Here is a 15,242-nt window from a genome sequence, read left to right on the forward strand (position 1 = left end):
TGACTGTACCAAGTGCTATATGCACCTCCATGTGTACCAGGTAGGGCCAGGTTACTGTCCAAAACAGGAGTTTTAATTTATCTTCATATTCCTACCTACATTTCTCAATAGCTTCATCCTACACTTGGTTTATCAGACATTTTATGTCTTGCCAATCCAATGTGTGTAAAATGTTGTCTCATTTTTGTTTGAATAAGCATTTTCCATCAAGCGGCATTTTCATCCTTTCATTCATTCAGGATCGTTAGATAATATTTTATATGTTCTTTAGCTGCTTGGTTTCCCTTTTCTGTTAATTTGCCTATCTGTTTCCTTTTCAAGTTTTCTATTCGGTTGTTTGCTTTTTTTCCTTCCCAATGCTGTAGGATTCTTTATATATTCTGGATATTAATCTTTTGACAGATATAGCACTACATTGTGAATAGACTTGTGGCATGCCTTTGTCGTACTAGAATAGTTAATGAAAAATCCATCAATATTTTATTGATATATTGAGCTTTTTCTAAAAGATATTTCCAGATTAATTTACTTGCTCTTAAAGCATCGATATCTGTATAAAAGACCACCACCGCTACCACAGCTCCCGCTCCACGAGTGGGAAGGAGCTGACACTTCCGCTGGGTGAACTCATCCTCCTAATTTTCACCTGTGTCTTCCCTCCAGCCCCATCTCCTGGAATTGCCCCTACCTCTCATTCTTCTTTGCCCCTTTTCTTGTGTATCCTAGTAAATCCTGCTCCCAGGTCCCCACTTACATACAAATCTCTGATACCTGCTTAGAGATTTTTCCAGATAAAGAGATCGATGTCTTAATCTAAAGGCATAACTGACTGATGTAAAATTTCAAGCATCGGTCAGTAAAAAATTAGAAGTTTCATGACTCCCTGAAACCAAGCCAGTTAGACTTCAGTAGACCTGCCTTACCATTGTAAGATAAATGAAGTTATTCCTTCAACACAGCATATTACTGATTCAACATATGGCTCTTATAGTAATGGAACTTGAGATAATAAGAATGTGTAAGTGTTCTCAAATGTATTACATATTTTGCTAGCTTTTCTCCAGTGACAGGAGATTGAAACTACATTTGCTCTGCATGGGACTTGCACCATGTCGAGTGACATAATTAAGATAATCTCTTTTATCCTATAATTCTTATAATAGTGTTCAGAGATATTCTTTCCCAAATGCTTTAAATTATGGTCTTTCAAAAGAGAAGTGCAGTGTTTGTAAAGGCGAGAAGGATCTTGCAGCCTGTGTGGGAAGAGGGTTGTAACCAGTGATAGAGAAGCCAAAGAATAATGAGCTCACAACAGCAGAAGGCGATTTACTTGGCCAGGTCATGTCAGAAACCGGGGAGTGTGTGAATCTGACGTCTATGCAGGCTGGGAATCGAGTCCACACTCAAGCCCAGTGACAGAATGGCTGCAACCTGCAGCCGTCCATGCCTTTGCCTGGGCATAGGATGAATCAGCCGATACCCACTTTGCTCTTTCATCTTTTAGGTCAGAGCTTATTATTTTTATATGCCTGTGTTCACTGAGCATGTGAAAGGTGGCTAGAGATCAAAACGTAGGGAATTCTGGAAAGGAGGATTTGGGGGCGAACCCTACTGCGAATGCTATTCAAGTTTGGGAGGGCTTGGGCTGCTATTGAATAACTCAGAGGCTGCTATCTGGATGTTTCTAAAAAGAGAACGGGAATGGTGATGGAGAGATATGGGAAGAAACTAGAGGTACCTTTCGGAGAATTTTGGAATTAATTTCCTTCCTGTCTACAAGGAAGGAACAATGCTACAACTTAGGACCATAGAGTGGAGAGAAGAAAGAATAGAAATCTCGGGGTGGGGGGGAAGATTCTCCCTTCCCTTGGATCAAAGACCTGTCATTCTGGATGCCACCAGGCAACCTCAGGTTATGAATACACCAAGACTCTCCAGCCCGAGGCGTAGGAGGAAAGGAGAGCAGCACAGTCAGCCCCGTAGCCTGCGTCGAGGGCTCTGAACAAGATACAGATACTCATGGTAAAGACTATATGAGACCCAGGAGGAAGGAGAGGACTCCTTGTAGCTGGTCAAACTCGCTATTGTTAAGAAACTAGGTGAGGAAGTCAGAGTACCTGCCCTCCGTGACCTCATGGTCTGGAAGAGTAGGCATGGAAACACAAAATTATAGTACAGCGGGACAGGTGCTGTGATAGGAGCTTGCTGTTGGGCTTTACTCCTAAAATTGCCCCTGCCTCTCTCTTCCAAAGCCCTCCCCCAGTGCACCCAAGCAGTGGGTGGTCCCTTCCTCACAGACCCTACCATTGGCTGGAATAGCCAGGCTGGAAAGAGAGAGAGAAAACTCTGCTGGTCTTCTTTTTAAGACTCCAATCTTGTTAGCAACATAAGCCATGAAATCTCTACGGAAGTAACAATATTTACTAATAATATAATAGAGTGGGGGGTCCCCAACCCCAGGCCATGGACCAGTACAGATCTATGGCCTGCGAGGAACCGGGCCGCATGGCAGGAGGTGAGTGGCGGGCCAGCGAGCGAAGCTTCATCTGTATTTGCAGCCGCTCCCTAGTGCTGGCATCACCGCATCAGCTCCGCCTCAGATCATCAGGCATTAGGTTCTCATAGGAGCACCGGTCCCTGGTGCAAAGAGGTTGGGAACCGCTATAACAGAGTACATATACTCTGCCAAGCACTGTGTTAAGCACACTACTTAAAGCATGTCATCTACTCCTCACAACATTCTAAAGCAGGTGCAGCAGTGCTTCTTCGCTTTATCTTTTGTTCATTTTACGCTCTTTGTTTTGGAAGGAAAGGTTAGGAAAAGGAGGCATAGTCAGTTTGGGAACTGCCAAAAGAGCCAGAGCCAGTGATGGTTAGAGCCTTGCATTCGTCCAGATCCATCTCTAAGAGCTGAGTTCTGATCTAACTGACTGAAATGATACAGTGCCCGTCGTGTGTTTTTGGAGTCTTAATGATTCCTGGGGCCTCACCAGCAGGTGTGGATAGTGGTAGGAATCCAGCCTGCCCACCTTAGTCCGCAGCACAGCCCGCCACAGGAGCCTTAGGCCTCCCCATTGCCCGCGCCCCGGCGTCGTGGGCAAGTTAGCTCTCCGGCCAGAACTAAATTATAATTACAGAGCAGCAAGTCATTTTCCAGACTTTCTGTAGAATGGCACATTAGCAGCAAAACAGTGACCACGGTGCCTGTTGAATTAGTTTGCTTGGATGGAATGGACCTTCCCTGGGTCTGGACCGCAAAGAGTCCTGGGAGAGTGAATCTGGAATTGCAAAATCAGACATTTCTCCCTTGGCAAGTTTTCTCCTTTCTCTACCCCATTCTTAGAAGCTCTTTAACCCATAATTCCGACCTCTGCTTCATAATAAATATTTCAGAAAATTATTTTAGGAGTACCTTTTGAAACGATCAGTTGCCTTTTTTTTTTTTTTTTTTGGCAACAGAGCCATATGGAATGTTTTTATTCCTTTCTTCCCTGAACTATATGTATTAGGAGTAGATTCTTGGGGTGGAGAATTGAGACCATTTCTCAGTTCTGTGGGCGGCTGGCGAAAGCATAACAAGTGCAGGAGTAAAGAACTTTATCCTTCCTCACCCTCTACAGAGTCACAGCCACTAGTATTTTCCTCCATTGGCAAGTTTAGGAGTCCTTAGATAGTTTAATACTGGGGAAGGCATCGACTGTAGCTTAAACCAAGGAGAGGGAACGGGAGCAACGTATCCCGATTTGTCGTCTGGATTCATAAGACAGCTTGGAACAAAAATCTAGAAGACTTTAAAAATGATATCAAGTCGAAGTCCACGTGTCTGAAGCAAAGGTGTTTGGGAAAGAACTCTTCTTAGTAGCTTACGAATCCTGGTTGAAAACTACGGATGATCAAATAGACACCTGTTATTCCCATGTGAATCTGGAAAGTTCAGGTGTCCCCTTGGCAGCCCATGGAGATCAGGGACCCTCGAGGCACCACAGTTGAAGACCCTCTAATTTGCCTTCCTCCACAGAGAGAAGGTTTTCCCTTAACTTTGTCTACTCATCGATGAGCTTTCCTTAGCATTTGACCCTGATCGCCCTTACTTCTAGAAACTTCTTGCACAAATCCCACACAAGTAACTTTCTATTCATTGTCTTCTTTCTTCTCTGAATATGTTTCTGCCTCCTTTCTCCCTTCACTGCATCAATACTCAATTTTTCTGTCCCCACTGCTTCCGGCCTTAAGTAAGTTCGTACCACCTCGAGTTTATGTTATCTCAACGAACTTTTCAAATGTCATCCCTGCCTCTAGTTCTCTCTTTTAGTCACACAGTGGATCCTTTTTCTTCTTAATTTATTTCCTCAGCTCTGCCAGCACCCTTTTTTTCTCATCCTGTTCTTTCATTAATGCATTTTTTCTTACGATTTCAGAGAGCTTTTGTTTCCTTTCAATTTCATCCGATTTTGAGCCACTTAAAATGTTCTTTTGTTTACTTGAATAAATCTCCCCCCATGTTTCACATTGTTTACCTTCTCCCAATGACATCCTTCGATGTTTTTTCCAAAACGTTTTCAAGCACTTTCGTTTAGACCCCACATTTACCACATGTGTGCGCGCGCACATGCGCGTGTGTCTTTGAGTCAGGACGGTTCTGCTCTCACCCATCCCCTTGCTTCTGAGAGTTTCCTTGATTCACTTTTACTTTTTCCTGAACTCTTATTCGAACCTTTCTCTTGGAACCCTAGATGAGGGACTGGCTACTGCCGCTCGTTCATCTGCGTTCAGTCCCTCGGTTTCCTGAGGGACTTCGCAGCTGGAAACAGAGAATCCCATCTTCATGAAACGTCCCTCCCCACCTGGTAAATCTCCATCACCAGGGGCTTCCTATGTCAGGCCACCTCACGATTTCTCATGGCAAAGCATCTCATGTTTCTATCCACTTAGGGCTGATCTCATCACCTTGAAGAGAAAATGGATGAGGGCGAAATAGGGAGGCTTTCCATAATTGTGATTGGTGGAACTGGAATTTTCTATAGCATTCTTTGATCCACTGCTGCCAGTTGGCCTCCAGATGCCATTTTGTAGTGATTCTACCCCAGACCTTTCTCTCCATTAGGAATTCAGATCGACAGAGAAGAGTGGCACGTGGCTCCCCACTCTTTAGCTCCACAGTTGCTGCTCCTCCACGGTGAGTTTATCCTGTTGTTTAACCAATTACCACAATTTCAGCAGCTGAAAACCTCACACGTTATCATCTCACAGTTTTCATGGGTGATGTTCGAGTACAGCTTCACTAGGTTTTCTGCAGGGCCTCGCAAGCCTGCAGTTCTGGCGTCAGCCAGGGCTGCAGTGTCATCTGGAGCTCATCCTCTCCCAGGCTCCCTCGGGTTGTCGGCAGGTCATCTTCTTGAGGTCATAGGACTGAGGTCCCTGGCTTCTAACTGGCTTCCAGCTAGAGGCTACTCGCAGGTATTAGAAGCCTCTCACAGACCTAGATACGTGGCCTACTTCACAAGTGGTTCACAACAAGGCATCCTGCTTCGTCAACGATGGCAGGAGAAGTCCTCAGTCCAATCTTCTAAGATAGACTCTTATATAATGTAGCGTAGTCATGAACGTAACATCCCATCAACTTTTCCATATTCTAGCAATTAGAAGCAAATGACAGGTCTCAGCCACACTCAAGAGGATGGGATTCTACAAGAGTGTAACTCATTGGAGGTCAACTTAGAGAATGAAGAATGAGAAGTTGGCCATTTTCTTGACAGGGCCCCTCAGAATTTCCTCTCTCCCTTCACTGCACCAGAAACCACTTCTAAAGATCCTGCAACCCTTTGGATAGGGAACATGCAATTCTAGATGCCATACATTCCCACAATCAGGACACTAATTGTAAAGGTGTTTGATTTTACAGCCCATAGGCGTCAACATAAAGTGGGTTGCAAGATTTATCAAATGGGTTCCATCCTAAGAAATCACTTGAAAATGCAATGCTAATGTCTAGGACAGGATTTCTCAACTGCAACGCTACTAACGTTTGAGGCTGGATAATTCTTTATTGTTGGAGATTGTTCCGTGCATCATAGGATGTTCAGCAGCATCCTTGGCCTCTTCTCAGTAGATGCCAGTAGCATGTTCCGCTTCCCTCTGGGTTATAGCAACTAAAATGTCTCCTTGTTGGGGGGCCATAATTAACCCTAGTCGAGATTCAGGAATACAGCTAGCTGTGAATCTGTCCAACTGCGCGACAAGTGATGATATAAGGCAGTGGGAGATTTAAACCCATGCTTCAGGCAGCCTGGCAGGTTCTAAAGGCTTCCAGTCCTAGTTTGAACTGTATCGTTTCTATGCCCACATCACTTCACCTATAAAATAAGGTGTATTTTACACATCTCTGTAAAATAAGGGTATCATAATCACAGAAAAATGGTATTTTGGTTTGAAAAGTGCTGCCTCATTCATCGAAATACCCCCCATCTCCCCAACAATTTGCCTGGAAGTCGAAATATCTGTATTTACCATTTACATTCTCAGGACATTTCTTTAAACTGAAGAAAAAGTGACATTTTACAACTTACACGATTCAACAAAAATAAAACCTCTTGCGAAAGATAGTTTGTTTATTAAATCCTTATACACTATCCATTTTCCATTTGTTTGTTTGTTTGTGTCCCTATTTTTGAACTGTGGGGCTCCGGTTTTCTAGCCCTTTTAATGATGATAAAAAGGACCCAACTAAAAACATTCGATGGTCTATTAGAAATTGCTATTTGCATAGATGACCCCATAATTCTGACTTATTGGAGTTCGTGAACGCTTATTTCCATTTATTTTGTTATGTAATACTTTGCATTCAAGCGCAGATACTAATAAATCCTACAGTCATAACCTGATGGTTACATTTATTTTGTAAATATCTGTCATCTTGTACCCACCCCTTCAGGTCATTCTGCTATTGGCAGTGTGAATTGAAAGATATTCTCGCAACCGAGTTCTCAACATAGAGGCCTGTTAAAAATCTGTTGCTGCAATATAAATCGGCTGGAAACAAGTATCTCTTTACGTTCCAGAGTTTAAATACAAAATAAAATCAAATATATAACGTGCCTTAATATGCCATTTGGATCATTAACACATTCGTGCAGAAATGAAGTTCTTACATCTTGAAAACTGTTGCCAAACCAATTATTTTTGGAAACTCTTGGTGATCAGGCACTATATGCTTTTAATCAGAAGCGTGTTCGTTTTCTCTGAGTTCAGATAGAATGAGGACATCCTCCCCGGTGAGGAGAGGGTGCTAATATTATTTACCAACTCAATAACTGACTCTCGGCTTCTCCCTCCACAAGTCAGCAAATTCTATTTCTGGCTTCATTTCAGTTACCCAGCGACAAATTTACTATTTCCAACTTTTATGTTAGAATGGCCATACGTCCCTGTTTGCCCAGAACAGGCCTGGTTTATACCTGTTTGCTGGGTGGTTCTATTTTTAATAACTCCATTTACTCTCAAAAGCATTCCAGTTCGGACGATAACATGTACTATCCTCCTCCTAACCATCATTTCTTGAGGGAGTCTGGAGAAAAAACTGTTTTTATTTAGGTGTTATAGCCATATCTGTCCACCAGGGAGTGCTCTTGTTTCTGGCTCACATCTCTCAGCTGGAGAAGATTTTTTCTCCTGGCAGATTTTTAAGGTAGAGGAGAAGCTAACTCATGGATATCTGTGAGGAGACATTAGCTGTGCAGAAAGCTCTTAAGTAGAACTTCTAATACTTGGAAGCAAAACATAAAAGCCCAGTCTACTCTGAAAACACCAGAAAATATCAGAGCCTGAAGAAGGACTAGAAGACAGTTGTTACTAAGGAAAGAGTGAAATAAAAGGAAGCATCTAGAATTCTAGAAATTATTTATGGTGTGATTATTTGGGAATTATAATTCAAAGAGAATTTATGAGTGCGTCCCTCTCAGCGGTGATCACAGGTGATTTTCTAGGTAACTGTAGAAGTTCAGTGCGATGCCATCATAGATTTCTCGAGCAACCCAGCTAAACAATGCAGAGCCAAATTATTTCTCTAGAAAGCCATTAATGTGACATTTTACTGCCTTCTGAAAATGCGTCAGACTTAATTTCTGTGCATTATTTATCTATTGGCTTGCCTTTCCTCTTGTTTAAATGGCGGCTTATTTAAAGCTACCCACAGGAAACTTCACCATGGCAAATCTTTCCTGGCTTCTCACATTGGGTTTTTTTTTTGTTTGTTTATTTATTTATTTATTTTTGTGAACTAAATCAGCTGATACAGGGCGGACTTGCCCAGGACCAAAGGACTAAGTTGCTCTGGTCTACCAAGGCCCTCTGCCCTGGGCACCTAGCATGCCAAGACCACAGAGTATGAGAACGAGCTCTGCTGTGTTGTATTTGTCTTTGTCTTGCTTGTAGATAACAACCTGTGTATTCTGATTCGGTCGAGGTAAACGGCGACAACATTTTCTTCCCCTCTAGGATAATGGTATCTTTTTTCAACGAAGGTTTTCCCTGCTGGAGAACTGCAAGTATATTTACTTAAAATTTAATATGAGCAGATTAGTCTTCGGCATGCAGTCATGGTTTTATGAGCGGTGAACCTGTCATTACTTGTGATCTCTCTTCTGGGGCTTCTTTCTCAGCCGTGAATTTGACCATCATCTAATAGACTCTAAGTTCTTAAATAAATGAAGGGAAGGAAACTCATAGATCTAGCGACAGGCTGAGAAAGGCCAACAAAGCTGCCCCAAACCTCTCTCAGGCCTGAAGTCACTCGGATTGCTGTTTGTAGAATACCAATTTCTTCTATTTAATTTTCAGTATAATATTGTATTCTAACGGAGGGGGAAAAATATATGACCATGGACTCTTTTAGAAGTTGTGCTTTTTATTTTTTATTACATTTGAAATCCCCTAATGTCACCGGAATTGACAGCTCCTAGCTTCGAACATTTCATCAGTATTTTCTGCTGTGAGATGAGACAAATTTTCTCATTCCTATGAAATTGATAATTCGAGTAAGGAGCCACCATAAATATTCTTCCCTCTCGCTGTGACATTATTCAGACAGTTGGCGAGATATACTTTTGAAATTGCCCGTATGTAGTCTGGCTCATGGTATTTTTAGTTTGTTTCTTCCATATCAAGCACAAGTCATTTTCTATAGGAAACTTATTGTTAAAGCAAAATGAAAATTTAACCAAATGGAATGATAATACGAGGTGTAGTTCATTCCTTATTGCTTCTTTGAGAACATCTAATTGTATTTATATTTGGTTTTGTGTGCGTACATTCCGAAGCACCCTTTTTTTTTTTTTTTTTTTTTTTTTTTGCAGAAGGCTTATATTCCACAGAGAAACTATATGTAATGTTCAGATCATGTTGATGCTCTGAAGGACTGATGGAGAATTTCTGATGTTAATATCGAGTCGTATTTTTGATCATCAAAAGAGGGTTAAACATTTTGGTAGTTCATGACCTAAAATGAACAATTTCCAACATATCAGAAAAGCCAATGAGCAATGGATTTTAAAATTTCTTCTCTTTCCACTATTAATGAAAGCAGAATGGTATTATAGTAGATACTTAAAAGAATTTTCTGGTGTAGGGAACTGTCAGAAGAGAGAAGCCACAGTGGGTAGAAGCTTTGGAAAGATCAGTGAATTCAGCGTGAGATCCCCTTGTGTCTGGAGGACTCAGTGGCACACGGATGTGGGTAGAATATGCGTATTGGCAACATAAAAGCCTTAAGACACACTCATATACGACATCTTGAGTTTTGGTACAGCCAGGAAAGTGTTAGGGAAAAGATCATTGTTTGGATATCATCAGAGGATCACAAATAATGGACTAGAAAATTAAAAACACCATGGAAAAAATGCCTATAGTCTCAGCACAGTATATTTAAATTTTAGTGCTTGTATCAAAAAAAAAAAATCATAAAGGACTAATCTTGGTTAAATAGTTAACTCTGATAATGGTATTTACTAATGTCCCATAATAACAGATAAAGCACCAGATGGTAAATTTTCCCCAGTAAATGTGGTTTCAGAGAGTTCAATTAAACAAAGTCTTCTTGTGCGTGCACCATACGGCCATTATTGCACTAAACGTGTGTATTCAATTTTTTAATATTGAAACATAATTTAGATGTACGAGGAGGTTCATGTTTTATAGAAGCCTATGGGTATCTTTTGAATACTGAAAAGAATTAATCCGATCGTATTATGAATAATCACTCCTGAATTTATTTTTTAAAAGCAATTTCTGCATTGGGATGGATACATGCTAGCTAGTCTCCCTAATTTTTTTATCTTTTAAAAATTATTTGCAAACAGAAGGGGTGAGGAGGAAACGGCTCTGTAGTTAAATAAGTTATAGAAATGCTGTGTGTTTATCTTCCTCTTGTGAATGCATAAACTTATAAACGCCTGCAGTAAAGGAACTGGCTTAATTTAGCTTTACTCCATATTTCCCAAACATGCTTGACCACAGAACTGGTTTTTTGTTTTGTTTTATTTTCTATGAGAATATTCAGGAAACACATCTGGAAAAATACTGAGGTTATTCTGTTGAAAAGTTTATATGTCCGGAATGGATAGGTGTCGTTAATATCTAATTATTCATTAATCTATCAGAGATTAACAAGCAATTCTCTTTCATGCTTCGGAGAAATAAGAGTTTAGATGTTTGAGCCAAGAGGGTGATGTGAGCACCTCTCTTAAAGATGCGACCAAGGTAGGAAGGTCTGGGTGGGATGTGATATAGGGTCCCCGAAGAGTCAGGATAATCATGAGAGCACTACACTCCTCCCCCGCCAGCTTTATTGAGATAAAAATTGACATACAACGGTTGTGTAAGTTTAAGGCGTGCAGAGTGTTGAATTGATACACATATATTGCAGAATGATTACTATTGTAGCGTTAGCTAACCCCTCTATCATGTCACATAATTACAATTTTTTTTGTGTGTGTGGTGAGTATATTTAAGATCTACTCATGTGGTAACTTTCGAGTATATAGCACTGTTAACTATAATTGCTAAGCCATACGTGACATGCTCAGAACCTTTCAATCTTACAACTGAAGCTTGGTATCTTTGGACCAATGTCTTCCCATGTTCCTCAATCCCCAGCCCCAGGCAACCAGCATACTATTCTCCGTTTCTCTGAGTTTAGCTTTTGTAGATGTCACCTATAAGTACAATCATATACTATTTGTCTTTCTCTGACTCATTTCACTTAGCACAGTGCCCTCAAATTTTATCCAAGTTGTCGCAAATAACAAGATTCGCTTCATTCTCGTGGCTGAATAACATTCAGTACACACACATATCTCGCATCATCTTTATCCGTTCACTCGTTGATGGATGCTTAGGTTGTTTCCATATCTTGGCAATTATGAATAATGCTATAATGAACATGGATGTGCAAATATCTCTTCACGATCCTGCTTTTATTTCCTTTGGATATGTACCCAGAAGTAGGACAGCTGGATCGTGCAGTAGTTCTATTTTTAATTTTTTGTGAAACCTCCATACTGTTTTCCATAATGGCTGCACCACTGTACATTTATAGTCCTACTAATCGTCCACAAGGGTTTCCTTTTCTGCATATCCTTGCCAACACTTATGTCTTTTTGATGATAGCTATTCTAACAGGTGTGAAGGAATATCTCATTGTGGTTTTGATTTGCATTTCCCTGATTAATGATGTTAAGCACCTTTCTTGTACCTGTTGTTCACTTGTATGTCTTTGGAAAAATATCCATTCAAGCCTTTTGCCCGATTTTTTATTGAGTTGTTTTATTTTTTTACTTTTTGCTATTGAGTGTACAAGTTTAAATTTTTATGTTTTGGATATTAACCCCTTATCAGATATATGATTTGCAAATATCTCTCCCATTCCATAGGTTGCCTTTTCATTTTGTTGATTTTTTTTTCTTTTGCTGTGCATGAGCATTTCAGTTCAATGTGGTCCCACTTGTTTACTTTTGCTTTTGTCGCCTGTGCTTTTGGTGTCATACCCAGTCAATCACTGCCAAGACCAATGTCAGGGAGATTTCCTCCTATGTTTTCTTCTTGGAGTTTTATAGTTTCATGTCTTATGTTTAAGTCTTTAATCCATTTCAAGTTAATTTTTATGACTGGTGTAAGATAGGGGTCCAATTTCATTCTTCTGCATGCGGAAATCCAGTTTTCCTAACACCATCTATTGAAGAGACTATCCTTTCCCCAGTGTGTATTCTTGGCTCCCTTGTCAAAGATTAGTTCACCATATATGCTGAACTATACAGGATTTATATCTGGCACTCAGTTTTGTTCCATTGGTCTACATGTCTATTTTTACGCCAATACCATACCATTTTGATTACCATAGCTTTTTAGTATAGTTTGAAATCAGAAAGTGTCATGCTTCCGACTTTGTTCTTCTTTCTCAAAATTGCTTTGGCCTTTTGGAGATTTTTATGGCTCCATTCAAAATATAGAATTGCCTTTTCTATTTCTGTGAAAAATGTCATTAGACTTTTGATAAGGATTGCATCGAGTCTATAGATGGCTTTGGGTAGTGTGGACATTTATCAATATTCTTCCGATCCTTGAACGTTGGGTAATAAACACACATTTATTATCTGACAGGTTCTGTGGTCAGGAGTCCAGGCCTGGCTGAGCTGGTACGCTGTCATTGTCTCACCTGATGGTTGGCAGAACTGTTTCCTGGCCCTGTAAAACTGAGGTCCAAAAATTTCCTGCTGGCTTTCATATGGGGCCACTCTTACTCCTAGAGGCTGCCTGCATTCATTGGTCTGGGGCCTTGTCACAACAAGGCAGCTATACCTTTAAGGCCAGCAAGAGAGAGTCACCTCATCCCACTAAGGTAGAGTCTTATGTAACATCCCATCACCTTCGCCTTCGCCGCAAAACATTACTTAATCGAGGTAGTGATATCCCACCACCTTTGCCATATGCTATTGGTTAAAAGCAAGTCATAGGTCCTACCTCATTCAAGAGGAGGGGATTATACAAGGGTGTGCATCTTTAGAGGTCAATTTAGGGTGTGTCCACCAAAAGCACTGAGGGCCTAGGGATGGGAGGCTGGGGGTGGGGCGGTGGTGATGGGGTGGGGGGATGGAGGTGGAGCTAAGAGGCTAAGAAACAATGAAAAGAAAGATAGAAATTCAGAATATGGCAGCAAGAGGCTTCCGGAGCCAACTTCCCCTGTTTCGTAACTGTGCTCAGTTTGGTCCCGCCCTGTAGCCTGTATTTGACAAGTTTACGTGCTCAGTGCTCTCAGAATTCCTTGCTCATTGTCGATGTCACCCAGAGTCAACATAGAGCTTCAGAAAGCTTCCCAGGTAGTCAGGTTTGTTTATCCAGGCTGGGTTATGTAATACTTTGGCCTTTTTTGTAGGTTCACCTCTTTCTATCATCAATGTGTGTTAAGCAGAGAAGAGATACAAAAGCCTTTTTCAAGGAGAAACAAACAAACAAAATACGTCATTAATTTAAACATGTTTTCCTTGAATACAAAATATAATTTTTTTTTTTTTTGCCTTCAAAATGACAAGGCAAAGAATTACTCCTTATAAGTTTTTTCTCTTCCCCCCAAAGCATGTAACAACTCTACAACACAATGTACCGTATAATTACTAACCAAGTACTGGATTGTGAGTCCACTGGGCCGCTGCAGAAATTAGCACATACGTACAGTCTGAAAGAAACAGTTGGCCCTAAAGAAAATTAATAAATTTGTCCTCTCGATCAGGTGCCTGTCAAGTTTTTATTGAAAAGTGTGGTGCCGGAGAGCTCTCGGTGCCTTCGCTGCAGGCAGAAATCATTTTGGGGGGGCTCCAAGGATGATCAGTGGCCCCAGGAGGATGTAAACTGTGCACCTGTCCCACGTAGCTTTGCTAATTCCTAGCACATAGAGGCGGCAGGAGTGCCTTGGAAGGCAGTGGCTTCTGGAGCCACGGTCCCAACAGCGTGGTCTCAGACCAGCAACTTGACTTTCAGAGTCTGTTTTCTTGCCTGTGAAATGAAGTTCATTTCAATTCTCAAGCGCTAAGCTCTGTGTAAAAGTGACACATTTCAGTGTGTTTAGTAAAAGATTGGACGTGGACAACTGATGCTGGACAATGACAGAGTTTTGGTAACAATGCGAGCAGAACTGTTTTTTCATTATAGGTTGCTTTCTTCAGGGAATGGTGACTTCTGTTACCTACATACTATGTACAAAGCACAAAGCAGTACCTGGAAATACAGGAGAATATTGCTAATTTCCTTCCATTTCAATCAAGCAAAATAATTTAAATTTATATTGAAGAATAGTCTACATAGAGGGTCCATCTTTTAACTGAACAGCTCAATGGATTTTCACAAAATGACCAACACTCAGATTTTCAAAAAAGAACACGAGCGGTCTTCTCTGAGAAGACCCCTCACGCTCCCCTCTGCGAGATAACCATTTTTCTTAACCTGTGACAGCGTAGGTTTGTTTCAGTACGTTTTGTACTGTGTATAAGTTGGACTGCATGCTCTGTACCCTTTTCTGTCTGGCTTCTTTCACTCAACGGTATGTTTGTGCAATTCATCCATATTGTGAGGGTATTTTGTATTGTCCAGTTTCTTTGTCATGTCATAGTCTATTAAAAGAACATAGATGTTTCCTCGTTTATTCTACTGCGACAGCATTTGGGTGGTTTTCAGCTTTTGTTTATTGTAAGTAGTGTTACCATGAATATCCTAGTATCTACCTTTAAATAAACATACATAAATATTTCTGTGGAGAACAGTCCAAAGAGTGGAATTGCTGGGTCTCGGGACGTGCTTGTGTTGAGATTCTGTAGATGGCAGGAGTATATATGTCTATCCATTTGACCCCATGAATGACATGGGTTTGAACCGTGCTGGTCCACTTATATGTGAATTTTTGTTTTTCAATAAACATACAGTCCGTCCTTTGTATCCCTGAGATTCGCATCCTCGGATTCAACCAATCGTGGATCAGAAAACAGTATTTTCAGTCCGCATTTGGGAATCCGTGGGTGCAGGGAGCCGACTGCATATGCGTCGTTCTATTCCATTTTATATAAGGGACTTCAGCATCTGCAGATTTTGGTATCTGTCGGGAGTCCTGGAACCAATCACCCACAGATACCCAGGGACAACCGTAGTAAAGTTTTTGGAGAGTCAAAAGTTATATGTCATTTTTTTGACTGGGATTGGGGGTT

At 41.0% G+C, this 15,242-nt stretch overlaps 1 protein-coding gene across 1 annotated transcript in view; it reads left to right on the top strand.

The window, feature by feature from the left end:
* Positions 1–15,242, top strand: part of FRMPD4 (FERM and PDZ domain containing 4) — a 755,715-nt gene that overhangs the window by 207,547 nt on the left and 532,926 nt on the right. The window lies entirely within an intron of this gene.

Source organism: Pteropus vampyrus, unplaced genomic scaffold (genome assembly GCF_000151845.1).
Source record: "Pteropus vampyrus isolate Shadow unplaced genomic scaffold, Pvam_2.0 Scaffold81, whole genome shotgun sequence".
NCBI lineage: Eukaryota > Metazoa > Chordata > Mammalia > Chiroptera > Pteropodidae > Pteropus > Pteropus vampyrus.